Source organism: Ptiloglossa arizonensis, chromosome 9 (assembly GCF_051014685.1).
Source record: "Ptiloglossa arizonensis isolate GNS036 chromosome 9, iyPtiAriz1_principal, whole genome shotgun sequence".
NCBI classification, from domain to species: Eukaryota; Metazoa; Arthropoda; class Insecta; order Hymenoptera; family Colletidae; genus Ptiloglossa; species Ptiloglossa arizonensis.
The window spans coordinates 13,371,716-13,389,642 of record NC_135056.1 but is presented as its reverse complement, the minus strand read 5'-3'; the positions used below and the strand labels follow the sequence as shown (position 1 = coordinate 13,389,642).

Here is a 17,927-nt window from a genome sequence, read left to right as displayed (position 1 = left end):
TGGGTGGTTGGAGGGCATTTTACACGGAGGGACCGTAAAAAAGGCGCGCCCCAAACCCCGGTGGCTCGTAATCCGTGAAAACCGCAAGACGATGTGGTAAAACGAGAAATTTTCGTTGTCCTGCCGCCTGGACGTAACCGTACTTACGCGGATATGAATTAGGATAGGGCAGAGTCCGCACAAAAGCTCTGGCGCTTGCGCAAGGCGAGCACCTAACGGGGTGGCCAAAAGAGGGGTAGCGGTTCCGTCGAGCAAGGCCAAACGGAGCCAGGGAGGGGGCGAGAGTACGCGGAGAGGGTAAGGGAGGGGTGGGGGGCGGCGTTCGAAGCTTCTGCGGGAAACGGAGAATCTGCGAGAGTCAGTGCAATTCGCGTCGCGACGCCCTTCGTTCCCGCGATCCGCACTAAGAGGTGGAACGAGGGCGCACGAGAGCGACGTTACGAACTGATAACTCGAGTCGCGCGTCGCGCGTCGCGACCACCCGGCGACGAGAAACTCGCGCACGGGATTCTTTTGGTGCGCGACGAAGAAAAGGAAAAAAAAAATAAATAAATATACACACTCTTCGAGAAGTTTTCCAAAAAAAAGAAGAGAAAAAAATTTACCGCGTATCGTCGCAAGTTCACGCGCGAACGTCGTATCCGAGTGCGCGGACCGAGTAGTTCGAAGGAGAATCGGTGAATACGAAAATTTCTCTGTTGTTCTTACGCGCGTGAATTTCATCCGGCGGATCGATTCCATCGTGAATCGACGATGGGAGCTCACGATGGATTCTGAGACGAGTCGATGTTTTTTCTTTCGTCGCTCGTTCGTGGTGTTGAGGATGTGTTGATTGTGAGTGCCCGAGATAGGAGACCGCGAGCACGATCGGCGCGCGAAATAAGGGCGAGAGAAACAAAGATCGCTCGAGAACGCGATCAATCGGTCGTTAATTGTCAGTTTTTCTTTCTTTCTTTTTTTTTTTTTTTTCTCGTTCCGGCGATCGAGCGAATCTTTGCAACCGGGTTGCCGGGGACGCTCTCGAACCGCCGGGGGCCGCTACCAAAATTGAAAATTATGCAAACATAATTTTCGCATCACGGGCGCCCGGTTGCGTCCACGATGCGCGCCGGTGGCGTCCGCGACGCAAAGTTCACTGCCATCGGTGCACCCACCGCGGCGGCTGCGGTATAATTCGAGAACATTTTTAACGCGCGATTACGCCCACGGCTTCCCCACCGAAACTGTGTTCGATCTCTCGCGTAGTTGCGCTATTTCGAGATCGGTCGCGCGGATACTCATCGCGTAAAACAAACGCTGCCACCTCGGCGCTGACGAGCGACTTTTCGACGCACGATCGATTCTCTCGGTTGTTCCCAATCGGAGAAACGAAGCTCGATGCGGACGCGCGATTTTACGTTGCGTGTGGCGTATCCTCGGGGACTAACCGTACGTGTGATATTCTCCGTTACGATCGCGTGTCCCTTCGAATTGGTTTCGATTTATAAAGGGAAACGATCGTACCGGTGAAAAGTTATACGTTCGCATCGGGTGTTGTTCTTCTAATCGAAAGCAACGGAAAACAATTTGACATACGATCGAAACGGAAAAGATCGCGCGTGTCGATCGTCGGATACCTTGGTGCGATTTTTTCCATCGCGATCGTAGCATCGTTTTCCTTGCTTTCGATCGAAAGATCAAAAAAGTACGCGCAACCGTGAAAAACGCGCGTGTGTCGAGCTTGAGGAGAAACGATCGAAAAGTCACGCGTCGCATCGAGTCGCGCGATCGTCATCGATGCGATTTCCCACGCGTATTTTAGTTCCGATTTCTGTTCGTTCGATCGGCCGGTGTTTTTCTTCGGTAAACTCGACGCTCGATTTCGCAAACGGTACACGGTTCTCGGAGTTTTCAACTTCGAGCTCACGGCCCGGGGGCTCGGTCTCCGCCGACCAATAATAACGATCGACGGATTTTTATAACAATTATGGGAAGAAGGGTGAACGGGGGTGGTAAAAGTTTCGCGAACCGAAGACGAAAGTTGCCACAACGTTTCGCGTTCCACCGTCCCGAGTTTTCTTAAACGGGAAACTCTTCGATGGAAAAGAACGAAGCGATCGGGCGAGCGTTTCCTCGTATCGGTCCGTAATATTTATTTCGGGGGCGGTACACGCGCGACGATGCGTTTCACGCGCCCGCGGACCGCGTAATTATCGCGCCCCGGTTGAAAATCCGTCTCGTTAAATGATTTTTAATCGCGCCGCATTAAATGGAGTGCATCAAAATTACATGAATATTTACGCCGGATGGGGGATAGGGGGGAGGGGGGTAGGAGCGGGCCGGCCGACAAAATTGCGCTTTAAACGATTTGCCGGCGCCGGGGCGACGAAAATTGCATATTAAATATTCTCATAATGCGCACCAATTTGCGTAAGTAAACCGTGTAACGATCAATTAATTAACAATAACACCGGAACTTTGACGGTATAATTCAACGATTTTAAAATCCGACCGGTTTGTTATTAAAATCGCCGCGGAAAATCCCTACCGCGCTGGCGAATAAACACGCGGAACCCCTCGTAAATAATAATAATAATTAGACGCGTTAACGCGATCCGCGGGCACGAAATTACGGGTACGTTGACTCGTGTGCAACGGGGGACCGCGTGTTCGCGGGGAAAACTCGCCGAAACGATTAGGCGATTTACGGAAAAGTAGTGTTCAAGCGTCACGTGGCCGTTACCCGAGGAATCACGACGCTCAATAACCCGAGGTAAGTATCAAATACTTGCAAAATAATTCGCTCACTTTCCCTCTTCTTCGCGGTCGCGTCTCGGTATTGTATATTTTAACGGAGACGGTCGATCGAAATTTGAATATCGAATTATTTCGCTTCTTATCTTCGCGTGGAACAAAAAGCGCAGAGGACAATCAACGCCTTAAAGTATACCGGAGCAGGTATCAAATGGTTAAAAATAATTCATCGAGTATTTATCTTCTCTCTGATCGGTTAATTTATTGTACATTTTAACGAAGATGGTCGATGGAAACGACCATCGATATTTGATATATATCGAATTGTCTCTTCTCTCATCTTCACGCGAAATAAATAAACGTGGAGAACCTGCCAACGCTTAAAAGTGTCCCATAAGTATCCATTAGTTAAAATCAATTAACCGTTTCCCTCTTCTCCGCGATGGTCTCGTTGTTGCACATTTTAACGAAGAAGTTTATCGACGGTCTCTCGAAATCTGTCCGAATATTGAATTCCTTTTGTTTTTTCACCGCCAGGCGAGATAACTCGCGCGATGCAACTCGGTGTACGCGACATTTATTCACGAGCGCTCACCGGCAATTGTAAACGCGTAAAATGCGAACGGATCGTTCGGCCGTGGTCCGTGTTCCCGCAAACACGGCAAGAATTATTTAGAGCGTCGCGACGTTCGTGCAAACACCGGAAGAATTATTTAAAACGTCGCGAGGCGTGCGCGCGCGCAACGTGGGGGATCCGCGTCGAAGGAAACGCCGCGAAAGACGCGAGCGGAGTTCACTCGCGGTGTTATCGCGGTTATTGAAATCGAGAATTGGATCGAAAGTGGAAAAACACGGAAGCTGAAGTGAGAGACGAAAGACGGGGGTTACGATTAACACGAAACCGAGTCAGCCGGTCTGCGTTAATTTTCCTTTGCCGACTTAATTCGCCCCGCGGTAATTCGCGTTCATATTTCAAACGGAAAGACGTCGCGAGCACCGGCAAATTATCCGTAAAATTGCAACGATTTCCCTGCGGCTGTCTCTCGGAAACCCGTTAACGAAATTTTCCGCGGAGGGCCGCGCGTTTCCCGCCTCGAGTTCGCGTCTTCGCGGAATCTTTCCAAGGAGTTGCTTTGTCTCTCGAAAAATTGAGATCTTTGGGATTTTTTTCCGGCAACGGTACACGACGCATCGAATTGAAATTTTTCGTGCTCGATCTACACACCTCGAAAGACGTTACGCGAATTTTTGTATTCAACTCGCACCAATGATTAGGGAACCATAATCAACGATCGGAATTGTTAACGCGATTCCTTAATTCCGCGTCGAAAACGTTATTGGAAATCGATGCGCGCAACTGCACCTGGTGCGACAATCGCGAGCCAAAAATGCAGATTATCGTACCGCGCAAGTGTATCTTTCGTCTGGAAATATCATCTGGAAAAAGTTGAAAAGAAAAATACAAAAATCGATTAAACGACTGCGCTCGGTGGAGCTTTGAAATTCTACGGTTTTGAAAGCGAAAGAATAATTTTCCTTTCTATTTTTACCGCGACGCGAGGCAATTCCTTTAAGAGTACGGGTGCAACAGGAGCTGGTCGATTTCCGTTACGGTGGAAAAATTAATAAAAGGTACCGATCGGGATACGCGGAAGCGTGGGAGCGAAGAACGGAGAACCGATGGAAAAGAAACGGATAATTCCCAGCTACGTCCGTGTCGGTCGTTAATAATCTTTCGTATTGATCCGATTAGCCTGATCAGTGTCACTTGACACGGCTCGAACGAAGTTAAGGTTCGCTCGTTAATTACGCGCGGTAACCTGTTCCGCGACCGGAAGCGAATAATCGCGGTTTTACGCGGTGGCCAGATTCCACGGATAAGCTTGCCGAGCAAGTGTTTCTTTTCGTGTAACACGAACGCGAACAGAGAATTTTACACGCCGGGAGCGTGACGCAGAATCACGAGGCGCCCTGTTCGAAATGAAATTCTCCGTTGTTATCGTTCCGTTGGCTCGTTTAGCGCGCGAATTGACGCCGTTGTGACGTTTTTATGGAGAACCGTGATATCGTCAAAAAGCGACAGCGTTTAGCGGAAAAATATTTTCCCGCCCCAACGGATCCGTCCAGTTCCGGGATAAAAATATCGGGGGTGTTTTTTTTTTTTTTTTTTCAATTTTTTCCCCGAACGTTTCACGCCTTGTGGCCACCGTATCGCAATGATTGCGGGCGAATTCGAAGAATTAACACGCTCGAATTAACATTTTTCGAGCAGGCAGACGGGTATATCTCGGAAATCGATTGCCACGAAGTTTCCACACACCTATAAAGTAAACGTTTCTCTGTCGTTTGAATCGAAGTAAATTCGATATCGGTAAAAGTTTTTTTTACGACTCCGAGAAGCAATAAAATTTCGCGAACGAGTCGTATCCTACCTACGAGGTGCTGTAATTTCTTCGAATTTACAATTTTCTCTGCAATTCGGGCGATAACCGCGTTTACGCGGAATAAGAATTCTTCCGACTTTTTGGCTCAGGATATGTAAATATCAATTTTTGTTAAACCAAAATAGGATGAAAAATTAATTGATTGTGTTTGAAAGCGTTCTTGGTATTTTGACAAAATATGGGCAAGTATGTGCTCGATGTTTGAAATTGATACGTTTAGTACTTTTGTCGAGAAGAGTCTCGAAAGTCGTTTAATTTTTCTGACTCCTACGGGCGCCTTGAATTCCAGACAGCGGTTCTCTTTTTTTATTCGTGGAGATTAGGCGGTCGGGAGAATTAAAGATGCTTTTGTCGAGCTGACAGCGTTAAGTTGTCCCCGTAAGGAAAACGGTGGCCGGAACAGACACGGTTCCAGCGACGCGTGCTGTCCTCGGGAAAACGAGCGTGGCTCGCGGGCACAACGCTCCATTCTTTCGGTAACGCGATAAATATCATGAATCACGAACTTCGCAAATGATTACATTCATACGGTTATTGACGACAAATTGTTGACATCAGCAATGAAAAAAATTCGTGGCCGGATTACAAGCTTTTGAGGTCAAATTTCTGACCATACAACCGCATTTCAACTTGTCTGATCATACACACGCATGCTTACTTGTCTGACCATAGATCCATAATTGCCTGACTGTACACTCGCATTTCCACTTGTCTGACCATAGACGGATGTAATACCATTTTTAGGGCCGTACACGGGGGTCGTACTACGCGTCTTACCACAGACGAGTCATACTACTCGAACACTGCAAGTAGTATTATCCCGTCTATGGCCAGACAAGTATTACGCCCCCGTCTATGGTCAGATAAGTAGTATTATGCTGTATATGGCCACTCAAGTAGTATTAGCCACGTATATGGCCAGACAAGTAGTATTATCTCCGTCTATGATCAGACAAGGAGTATTATCCCCGTCTATGGTCAGACAAGTATTGCGCTCCCCGTCTGTGGTCAGACAAGTATTACGCCTCCGTCTATGGCCAGATAAGTAGTATTACTCTGTATACGGTCAGACAAGTAGTATTATTCCCGTCTGTGGTCAGAAAAATAGTATTACCCCTGTCTCTGGTCAGACAAGTAGTATGGCACCGTCTATCGCCAGACAAGTAATATTACCTTGTCTATGGTCAGACGAGTAGTCTGCGCTACTGTAATGGCTATAACATCGTTAAAAATCATCGCACGTTAATGCTCTCGCGCTCGTTTGAAAGGCAAATGACTGCGCCATCCGACAATCTGACCAATAATTTACTAACTATTTTTTTAAAGGGATTTCAAGAGCAATAAATTCCGACTCGCCCTATAAATCGTTCGTACGTTTTCCTTTATTTGCGCCATTTTTTCGAGTTTCTATTATTCTTGCACCGTTTCGAACTTTTTTTTTTGCGCTGTATCACCGATTTCTGAAGGTTGTACTTTTGTTTAAATTTCACCATACGCAATAATTCTTTCTTTTGCGTTTAGAAAGAAATTCGAAATCTGTAAATTATAGATTCTCGACAATAGTTCAACATCGATCATTTAAATTGTTCGTCTTGAATGTGTTTTCATCGATCGGTACGACTTCAAGAATTTTCAAAGTAACGTGCGAAAAGTCGCGACGGATGCACAACAGCGACTGACCTAGAGAACTAGAACACGAAAAAGGAGGTAATGGTTGAGAGCGAGGAAAAAGCACGAGGGACAGCAGATCGTCCATTGTTGGACGTTTTTCGCAACCTACGCTCCAAGAAAATATGTATCCCGGTAACTTTCTAGTGTGCGTTACTTTAAAAATTCTTGGAACGAAACTTCTTCGGATTACCGGGAACTTTAAAAGTATGCAGTTACACCTCCGTACAATCTTTTAAGAGGTACGTAGATCATTCCTTTAGCAGTAGAAGCCTCTCTGTACCGTGAAAATTAAAAGGAAGTAACAACACACTCGCGCGAATCTTCCTCAAACCGTAACCTGGTCTCGGTTATGTTGGTAACGGTACTCCTGGTAACCGTGTACTCGTGTTTACTTGTACACTTTGCCGTGTACTTCTGCGTAACACAATTTTATTCCATCTTTCCGTTGCTCGCGAAGACAAAAGCATCGGATCGATACTTCGTCCCCGTAGTGTGTCGACTACCCGTAATTTTACCTCGACAACGGTCTTCTTTTAGAATTCGCGAATACTTGTTGTCACCGTTTGTAAAATTATACATCCCGTAATTCGATCCGTTGCCTCGCGATTTATTTCAAACGTGTCTATTCTCGTTTCGCGCCCCGGATTCGTAATTTCCACTCGCGAAACTAATCTTCGTACTCGATGGTACAACGGTAACTATATTCTGCAACACCTTGGATTTATATTCTACCTGACCGGGCGATCGAATATTATTTTCCTACTTGTCGTCCCGTAGCCTCTAATAGCCACAATTGCGCAATCAAATATTATTCTTCTACTCGTCATTAACCGTCTCTAATAGCTGGAATCGTACAATCGAATATTATTTTTCTACTTATCGTTCCGTGGCTCTAATAGCTACAATCGTGGGATCAAATATTGTCCTTCTACTTGCCATCGAGTGTCTTTAGCCGCGCGGCGAAATCTCGTAGATTCGCTCGGGTCGGGTCGCGAACGAAAAATTTGGAGCGATGAAGAAAAAGTGGATAAAAAATAAAAAAAAAAAAAAAAACAAAAAAAAAAATGATTTCACAGGGGGGGAAATGAACCCGAGCGAGAAACGTCGATCATAAGCTTTTAAGCCCCCGCGTCCTCTAACGATGGGAATAAACGCAGTTTATACAGTCGCGCGGTTAATGCTCCGATCCGCGCAATTCCGTGCGTTAATCGGGCCTGGCAACCCGCTTTTATCCGGGACGATAACGAGAAATTAGCTGCGAAACACAGCGATGCAACCGTGTGTAATTGGGTGCATCGATTAAAAACTGTCGGAAAAACGAGGGACGTCCCCCGGCGTCCTTCCACTCCCCTCTCCGACCCCCACGTACCGTGTCTTTTTTTTCTTTTTTCTTTTTTCTTTCTTTTTTTTTTCCATTCCCCCTATTCGTTGCCGAGAACGTGACTAGATGAGACATCGATTCGAGGTATCCGCGTAAACTCCGGGGACGCATTAGCCGGCTACGTCGTTCGGGACCGATCGCGAATCAATAGCCAATCGGAGCAATAGTTTAAAGATACGCGGTTACGGTCTGGAATAAAATACGAATACGACTGGTCGTGTGTAATCCGTTCCTGATTCGAGGACTCGACGAAACGATTTCGAGAAATATTGTCGGCCGTGGACCGCGAACGAGCCGCGTCACGGACAGGTTTGCGAGAATTTTAATGGTTCGGGAATCTTTTTTGCGATATATTGCGGAATCAAATATAACCACGAGAAAAGTGACTCTTTCTGAACGAGTAATCTCTTCGTTTGAATTTTTCTCCGGCATTGGTAACGAGTGAGATATTTCGGTCAAGTTAGATGGGGCACATTGTGTGTATGTATATATTGAAAATATGTACTTTGAGCAATAAGTCGGGAGATTTTTTCTTCTTCTCCGTTAGTAGAATTTTCTCGATGCACGATGGGGCGAACTTCTCTGGTTCTGATGGTCAGACTCGAATGGAATTGGAATTTTTAAAAATTGGATGAAACTCGATGTTGCTGCGGATATAGGGATTTTTTAAACTGTTTATTTGTTTAGATATGGCGCGCTTTTCTAGAGAAGAAATTAAATTTTGCCGAAAAATATCGAGAGCTGTTGAAGTTTTCTCGAAAAAATATTGGGGAAAATAATTTGTGCATGGACTGGGAATGTTTGTGCGAATAATTTTAAATCAATCGGCCGTGTACACCTTCGTTATTGTTTCGAATTCCGATGTAATATTTTACAACAGTATTTTCAAATTTTTTAATTTCAAAAAGACGATATTAATAAATATCCATTGTTCGAAATTGGAAAGGTGTTGCCTAATTTCGATTCGATGGTTCAAGACTCGATGATATTGAACGTGTTGTCTGATGCGACGATTAATATCCTCGATATTTTAAAAAACAATTAAACGCAGCGTTTTCTCAGAACAAAGAGTTTGACCAATAGGAAACTACCATACTTTCATAATTGATTTTCCATGAGCTTAAATTCGCTTGCATCGGGGGTCGTTGCACCACGTTTCATTGTTATTACCAGAGAGAAATATTTAAATATAAATTTCTATTTGAAATATAACAAAGGTGATTTTCATATCTATATCAAAAGCCACCTCGAACAGAAGAAAAACATTGCCACCGAACATTGTCAATGGAACTGTTGTGCCGTGCGGCTTTCATTCGACGAAGAACAATATTCGAAAATTGCTATTTTCGAAACTCATCGAAAAATAAAAATATTTACATAACGTGCATATCCGCACGTTTCAAGAAATCAACGAACGATAGTCATTTAACCGAAACGCGATGCAAAAGTTACAACGAACACCCCTAAATAGTATACCTCGCGCAATTAATGCGTTTCGTTCTTGTCTCCTTCGAACGACATTTCCGAAGTAATTACTCGAGAAATTGCGCGTAAAGTCTACGAAGAGACTACGGAATTCAAGAAACCGTGAAACATTGTCGCAACAGAGAAGCAACGAGAATTTTAATGTTTTCTAATTCCGAGAATCGATAAAACTGCAAACGGTATCTCTTCACGGTTGCTTATTTCTAGTTGGACGTTATTTCTGTGGACGTAATCGTGTTTACAAAGCTTTCCGCGGCGCGCGGGTCGTATCGGTGAGCGAAAATTCTACTTCGATAAACCGGAAGCAATACCTATGTCAAGGTGCGTGGCGAAAAACGAGTAAATCGAGAGAGCCCCAACGCTCCTCCTCGAACAGTTCGGTACAGAGCTAAATGATTAAAGGGTTCGTTAACGGCGATTGTTGAAACAGCCGGTCGCGATTTTTTTCTTCGTTTTTTTTTTCCATTTCGTTGACCCATATTCCACGGTCGAGGGTGTTTAAAATATTTTTTCAAATTCGAGTCAAGTACCGTTTCATTATTCGTCGACCGTTCCGGCAGACAAATTTCATTTCACCCCCTACCCCTACCCCCTACCCCCACTACTGTTCGTGCTTTTTAGGGGTTCCGCGTTCGTGCAATTTTTGCGACCCGATCCGAGAATACGCGACCTCGATTCCGCGTTGTTCCCCGATTATGATCGACTTCGCGCAACCGCAAGCCAGCACCGCTTTATAATTTGAACCCTTTGCATCGGGAAACTGAAGGGTTCGCGTGAGCTTGCAATTAACGAACTTTCCGTTCAAGAAATCTCATACGGATTTCACGTTAACCGACGCGAAGTAACGAAGAACCAATTTCGTCAAACGCGCCACGAATTTAACGAACATCGAGTAAAAGGCTACTCGGCCGAGTCACGCGACGAGTTTTGTGTACAAACAAAATGTAAAATATTACTCTTCGTACCGGTGAACCGATTATTCTTGGCTGGAATGAAATGTAACTATTCGGGGCTAATAATAATCTTCAACGCTCCCTCGTACCATTTTAATCGGTGTTTCAATGACTTCGGGAGCAGGAAATTTTCTCTCGACGTTCACAATTGATGTGGAAAATTTCCAAGGCGGTGAAATGGCTTCCGGATCGTTATTCGAGGAACAGAAACTTTCTCCCGATATCGATAATTGCTCAAGGATATTTTCGAGGCAGTTTCTGGATCGTTTTTTCGGTCACGTCACGTGGACCAACTTTTTTAATAAAATGTTTCCCTCCAAGTAATATTCGATGTCTCCCCGAGCCGGTATACAACTATACACAGGTGCACACCTGTACGGGATATCGGATACCGTAATTCTCCGTGTTCATCTGCGTACACCATAACCGCGGTCAATGCGCCACAGCAAGTGGCGACCGAGTTTCGGAACATTCTGCAACTTCCTATCCATAACACTTTCGAGAACGCCCACACGTGTCGCGAAGTTTCGACGTCACAGTCGCGCCGCTCGAACTTCTCGCGATTTCCTGTTAATCCTTATTATCCCTGAGTCTAGACCCAATGGACGAGTTATATTCACGTTCGGTGAAGATACGCTCGAAAGTCGAATCGAGACGAGTTTACGATGGAAGATTTATTAATAAGATCGTCCACATTTGAATTTATGATACCGTGGCTCGGTGCACGCTATTTTTGAGAGTCACCTGTTTGAAATGTTAACGTTCCTTTGGTCGCGACGAGCACTTGGAACTTGTTTCATCGACACGAAATTTCTGCACTTGTGACGATCACGTGCACTTCACGTAGTGAACCTCTCCTCGATGGCGATTGACGTATCGCAAATACGTCCACTGCGCAACTCCGGGCCTTGGTCCCAACACCCCACCACGTCGCGATCCTACTATTCCTTTCACGTCACTAGATAGGGGGGAATTGACATTTCGAGCTCGATCGTCACTCATTCGAACCGATATATGGGAACAAGGGTCCCTGGTGGAATTATGTTAAACCCTGGCAGCGAAAACGAGCCACGAGTAAATTTCCTTGCGATTCTTCGAGAGTAGGGTCTCTCGGTCCCCTGTACTCGATGATTCGAAAGACGAGAGGTCGAATAGAAAAATTATTCCGGGTTGGTCCCCCCGGTTGTGATGGAAAGTAGGGGATAGAGCCCTCGCATCTATCATATGAATGCAGCAGTGCTGATATAGACGTGCTCGAGGTGTGGCACGTCCCATCGTTGCGCGACTATCGTCTACGAAATCACCTAACGTGTATCGTAAGAACAGTTTAGAAGTCGAAACAAAAATCATGAATATCGTAGAAATAAGAATATAATTTTCAGTTATCGTAACACAAAGGTGATCTACCAAGAGCATAACGTGTGTCGAATTTAAATAAAGAAATTCGTGTCGTGTCTTGAACGTAGTCAAGGTTTTGCCATCAATTCCTCAAAAAGGATGATGTTTCGACCTTTTTCTAGGTGTCTCAATCTTATTTCGATTGCTCGACACACACCACGTGCAAGTGCAACCGGTCTCACGATACGTGGAATCAACACACCTATCATTTTGCACTAGCATATTTCCGTCTGGTAAATCGATTCGTCGGTTATAGTAAATTAGACGCGCGATACCAGAGACGTCGATGTCGTTTGGTGAAAATTGCTAATTAAACGTTAATTGCCACGAACCAGAACTCGCTCAGGCGGTCGCGGCAAAGACAAAGTTGTTTGTTCGCTCGCGACAGGAAACCGCTTCCGCTTAATTTTCGATCAACGATTTCCGCTTTGTAACGAATTCACGCGAAACGCGCAAATAAAATCAACGAGAAATGGGAAACCGGTTTTCCATGTGGCGGTGATCCGCGGAACAGTGATAGGAGAGCCAAGTTTCTTTGCAACAAGGGGAAACATGAATTTCACTTGGTCGGCCGGTTTAATCCAATCGATCGTATGAAAAGGTTGCTCTCGCAGCGCGCCATTGTGCCCGCCTCGAATATTTAACGTTATTGAACGCTTTAACGCACTTCTTTCTATGGATCGGTGGTGTTCTTTTTGTTAAAAGAACTCGTATAACGGGCGTTGAGTTCGCGGGACTTACGAACCGTGAACTCGTTTTTACTTAACCGTTCTAACCGGGGATGCTTTTAATTAAACGCAATAAGTGCGCGCGTACACATATTCTTTTTTTCTTTATCACTCTTGCGCCACGAACCGATAATTCGAACGAAAGGAGGAGAAACTAACGAATTGAATTACACAGCGGGGAACTATCGAACAAAGAGATACGTACACAGTTTAAATAAATCGAAATGTAACGTCAATTTTCATAACTTTCAATACTTCGTATTTTTCTAGGATGGTTTATATAGGGCATATTATACATTACGTATTGGTACACACTTTGCTTTCATACTCCATATTTTGAATTACCTGAACTTTGCAGTTCCTCGATATTTAATTTAGTTTTTTCCTCTTCTTTAATTTACAACCGTGACACGATCGTGAAAGAAACTGTACTTTGTGTGAAAATAGATCGAGAACGTGGGAAAAGTTGCTCACAACGAGGTTTCCTCGTTTTGGAGGGAATACGATATTAAAGATTCGTGTCTGATCATTGCTCGTTCTTTCTACTTAAATCAATATTTATGTACAGTACAATCTGTATTTTTTAAATACCTTCCAACCAGTTTGAACTAGACAAAACAGACAATACCATATTACTGACAACGTATATTGACACCAACGCAAGTAGAATCTACGTGTAACAGTCAGACACATTATTCAAGTAGACGCGTGCCCTAAAAAATTATATTTTTCATTTCCGATTCATTCTTACGCGGAGAATAACTGGTTTCTCGGTTACGCCACGTATTTCTCCACGCATTGTAAATTGCTGGTCCACATTTTAGTTATTGCTTATCCAACAGCGTGAATTCAACCAACACCTCGTACGTTTCTATGTATACTTGAACGCAACATTTTCAGAGAATTATTTCACTTTTATCACAAATCTTTTCACGCACTGTAGAATAATTAGTCGACATTTTATCGTTTTCATATACTTTGAACGAAAGCTAAGAACAGATAGCTCACATATTCCACTGTAACGTTTTCAAACGATTAGTCCTCGTTTTTGTAAACGATTAGTCCTCGTTTTTGTAAACGATCGGTCCTCGTTTAATCGCTTTCGCGTGTATCCTAAACGAACGAAATGAAAGAACACGTGTGCACTTCGATGTAACATCTACCGCGAAATACACCGTAGAAAACGCGTGATTGTTTACCGCGACAAACGGAAGAGCAGACATCGTTAAATACACCGTTCGCGGATTAATCGTTCCACGACGACGTATGCATCGGTCGACATTTCGGACACGCGGAACCCTTTGCCCTGGTAGTAAACGTTTACACGTAAAGCGGAGCACACTTTATAACAGCTGTCAATAGGGCAACCATCACAAAGACCGCCACGGCGAATATGGCCGGGCTTTGCGCACGTGTGACGGAACACTCGATCGCGGTCTTTGCGATGGAAATCGCTGCCGGAAGTCAAAGGGCCCTCAATAATTTCGCGTGCAGCACACTCGGCAAGGGTTCGACGACACTGCTCTCCGTGGAAACCGATGGGATCGACGTCGTTGCACCGTGAACTCGTTTCGAATACTTTTACAGTAGCGAGTCCCGTGGCCTCTTCCCTGTTGGCCCTCGCGAGGACCGATTAAATAAAATTAAAGTCCGGGAATAAATATCGAGCGGTTAATTCAACGCGTTCGTTCCCTCCGGTGGAACTTTTCTTTCATTCTTCTCCGGTTTCTCTCTCTTTTTTCCCTCTCTGTCTCTGTGTACGCGTGCGTTATTTACACTCGCTTTAACGTTCCCGCGATACCATAGAAACTTGGCTAAAAACTTGGCGGAAATACCGTCGCGCATTCCGTTAAACTTAGCTCGTTTAAGTTTACCGGGCGGTTCGAGCGTTGGTCGGACGTAGGGGTGGGGGAGAGGGCCGCGTTACACGCTTCATTTACAAACGTACGCGCGGGATTTAATTGCCAAGTAATCCGGCAGTTTGACGGATTAACGAGGGATTCGGTGGCGGAAAACAAAGGAACCGGTGTAATCTACGTCAGCTCGACCGAATGTTTCGTTCGCTTTGACTGGTTGCTTACAAATCCTGACATGGTGTGTTCGCGCCACCGTCCCCTCGGCCCGCCGTGTTCACCGCCGTTCATTAAATAACAATCGGGGAAGGGATTTGCTTATAATTCTCCCGCGAGTTATGCGAGCGCGTGGAATTTTGCAGCCGTTACGCTTTGCCTTTCGTTCCCCATTAGCGAAACGAGTATTTAAATTATCCGCCATACTCACCCTGTACTTTCGGCCGGGGGTTTTTGTAATATTTCCCGCGACGCGACCGGGAAATTAACATTCGTTTCGCGAATTAAACCGCGGAGATATTGAATTAAATATAAAATTCGTACGTCGCGTTGCGATCACTTTACGTAATTAATTCCATTCCTCGGAGATGGACGTTTGTTGTAAGAACGGGAAGAAGAAATTTATTATTGCGTCCTGAGAACAGGCTGGATATCGAAAGGAAGAAATCGAACATCGCGGAAATAGATATATTGTTCGGTTATCGGAACACGATTCGTTCTCTTCTTAATTTTAACGCGTTTTTGCAAGACGCTAGAGCGCGGTCTTCCGATTGGAAAACGTGTAACGTTGGTCGTAGATAATTCATCATTTTAATGATAATTGAATCGATTAAATCTTCGATGGAAATTTTTTTATCCGCGAATAAACGCGAATCGATAATCGGGTAATTATCTCGCGAAATAATAGCGGATAAACGTTCGATGGATCGTCAGCGTTGACGCGATTACGTTCTCGCTTCGAGGTCGACATCGATTGATACAACACGGACCAAGGTGTCTACGGTGAAGCTATCGACGAAGTCAATCCTTCTTGGGGCACCGTACCGTGACTACGCTCGATGCTTGCCACGCGAAGCACGACAATGACGGAGATATTAATTTGTCACCGGTACGCAGCTCGCGCAGATTTTCCACCGAAAATAAATTATCGTTTAAGCTGGATAGATTTACGTCGACGATACCGTGAGAACGAATCTTGTTATTAATGACGCGAAAATACGCGTCAGTGTCGATTCTAGCTGCGAGAAATATTGTTTCGGAATAAATTACATACGAGTCCGCCTTGTTATTCGGGTGGCTCTTCTTTCTGTTTAAATAACGACACGCGCGTCATTGGATCGCGGAGATAATTCTGCAATTAGCACCAATGTCAGCACCCGTGCTACCGGAATTTATTCTACGACCGTTATTTTCATTCGTTGTTTCAAAATTTCTAGAAATAATTGATGACTCGGGTTTGTAATTTATCCATCGAAATCGAATGTAATAAACTTAAGAATCTCGTGTATTCGTTACACATAGTATATACTCTAACTAGAATATTCCTCGCATATCGATTTGGTATCTAAATATCTAATGCTTGTCATAGATACGTACAAATATTTCGAATAAAATTATAAAAAATTCTCAGGTGTTTAGAGTACGTATTTGCTATTATTTTGCCCAGAGTTTGATTCGTTGTTGATTCGCAACTAGGCTCGCCTGATCGATCTAAATTACAAGACAGTCCCTTCCACTAGAGATAGAAGCATATATTTTCCCCCATTCTTGTGTTCCCAGATCGATCGATAACAAAAGAATCATCGAAGAACGGGAAAGCGTTCACTTCCTCGATTTACCGCCAACGTGTACCTTGTTCATCGAGTGGTGAAACAAACAATTATGACGCAAGATGTTACCCAGGTACCCAGACGCGGTGTCCGTCGGCATATTGATTAACAAAAGTACACTTTCCGTGCGAAACAACAAGGCGGGGTGACACGTTCACGGTGTGACATCGGCGTTAAGCTTGAACAGGGACCACTTTGTGAATATCAATGCGACCAAGAGAGTGTACACTCGGCGGGCCACTTTTGCGGAAGTACAGTCCGGGCAGGTAACCGCCTATTGGATCCTAGTTCGTGTCACCGAGGCTGTAACTAGCCGAGGAGCCCTTTGTGATTGACGTCCCTGCGGTTTAATACTTGCGCGCGTCCACGTCAATTAAAGTTTAGAGGGATTGGACGAGTGGCCAATAACACGACGTGTCGTATATCGGGGGAAGGTTGCGGACAAAGGCAGCCTTTTTGCGGCGCGCGTTCGAAAATTAATTGAACACGAGTCCGTGATAATCACCCGGGGAAATTGTTACGAGGACCTGCGAGGACATCGTCTCGCACGTTGCAACCCTAGACGGGATGTTACAACGAGTATCGAGTCGAAACAATAAAATTTGGGCCCTCTTCTTCTTTCAAATTGGTGATCGGACATTTCGGTGATCGTGGTATGTATATTGGGCGCGAGTTGCGTTACGTGGTGCTATAAGGAGATTTTAACACACGCGTAGGGATTATCTTTATTAAATCACACGTGACCAAGGATCAGAGGTTTCGGGATCAAGGTTCAGAGGTTCAGTCGGTGCTGTTCGATCCACGGATTGCGAACTGTAAAAGTATCTTACATTCTGGTATCCACTCTTACTTGGGGACTTTAAAGTGTAATCGGAATAACTAGATTTCTCATCGTATTCGAATCATCGAAGACAGATGGAAGAGACGCTAGACTTCGCTTTCCAGGAGTTTCAAGAATGTTTATTCTTGAACTATTTTTACCGCTGGAGTTCAGCACGATTCCACCAGGGATACGACCCGTACATGGCACGGACAGGTAAAGAATGCAACTGTTTTACTCGGGAGAATTATCTAAAATGTGAACATCCTTTCTCTGTAAATTTAATGCACGAGAATGGCCGCCGTTTAGTACGTATAGTCGGAACGTTATTATAACGAAGTTTTTAGTTGGTAAATTTTCCTCGACACATCCGCAGTCACCGTTTACAAGAACGAATACCAGAAAATGTTATCAATTCTCTTACCGATAAATATTCTTTCTCTTTCGAACGATGCGTATTATTATTTCTACGATATTTCTCGTTCCTTGGAGTTTTAAAGATTGCGAATTTGTCGAGAGAACGGCAGGAAGAAAAATTAGTAAATTGAATCGATGTGACACCGCGAGGGATCACGGAAACCCACGAAAGAGCAGCGTGTATTTTTTGAGAAACATTCTCCAGCCAATTGTATCGC

The 17,927-nt window shown here is 44.7% G+C and overlaps 1 protein-coding gene across 1 annotated transcript in view; it reads left to right on the top strand.

Annotated features, from left to right (window-relative positions):
* Nucleotides 1–384: 384 nt before the first annotated feature.
* LOC143150867 (uncharacterized) overlaps nt 385–17,927 on the top strand; it is a 373,071-nt gene continuing 355,528 nt past the window's right edge. Inside the window, exon 1 of the mRNA XM_076319404.1 lies at nt 385–834. The gene's annotated coding sequence lies outside the window, so the exon portion shown is untranslated. The remainder of the gene's footprint in view (nt 835–17,927) is intronic.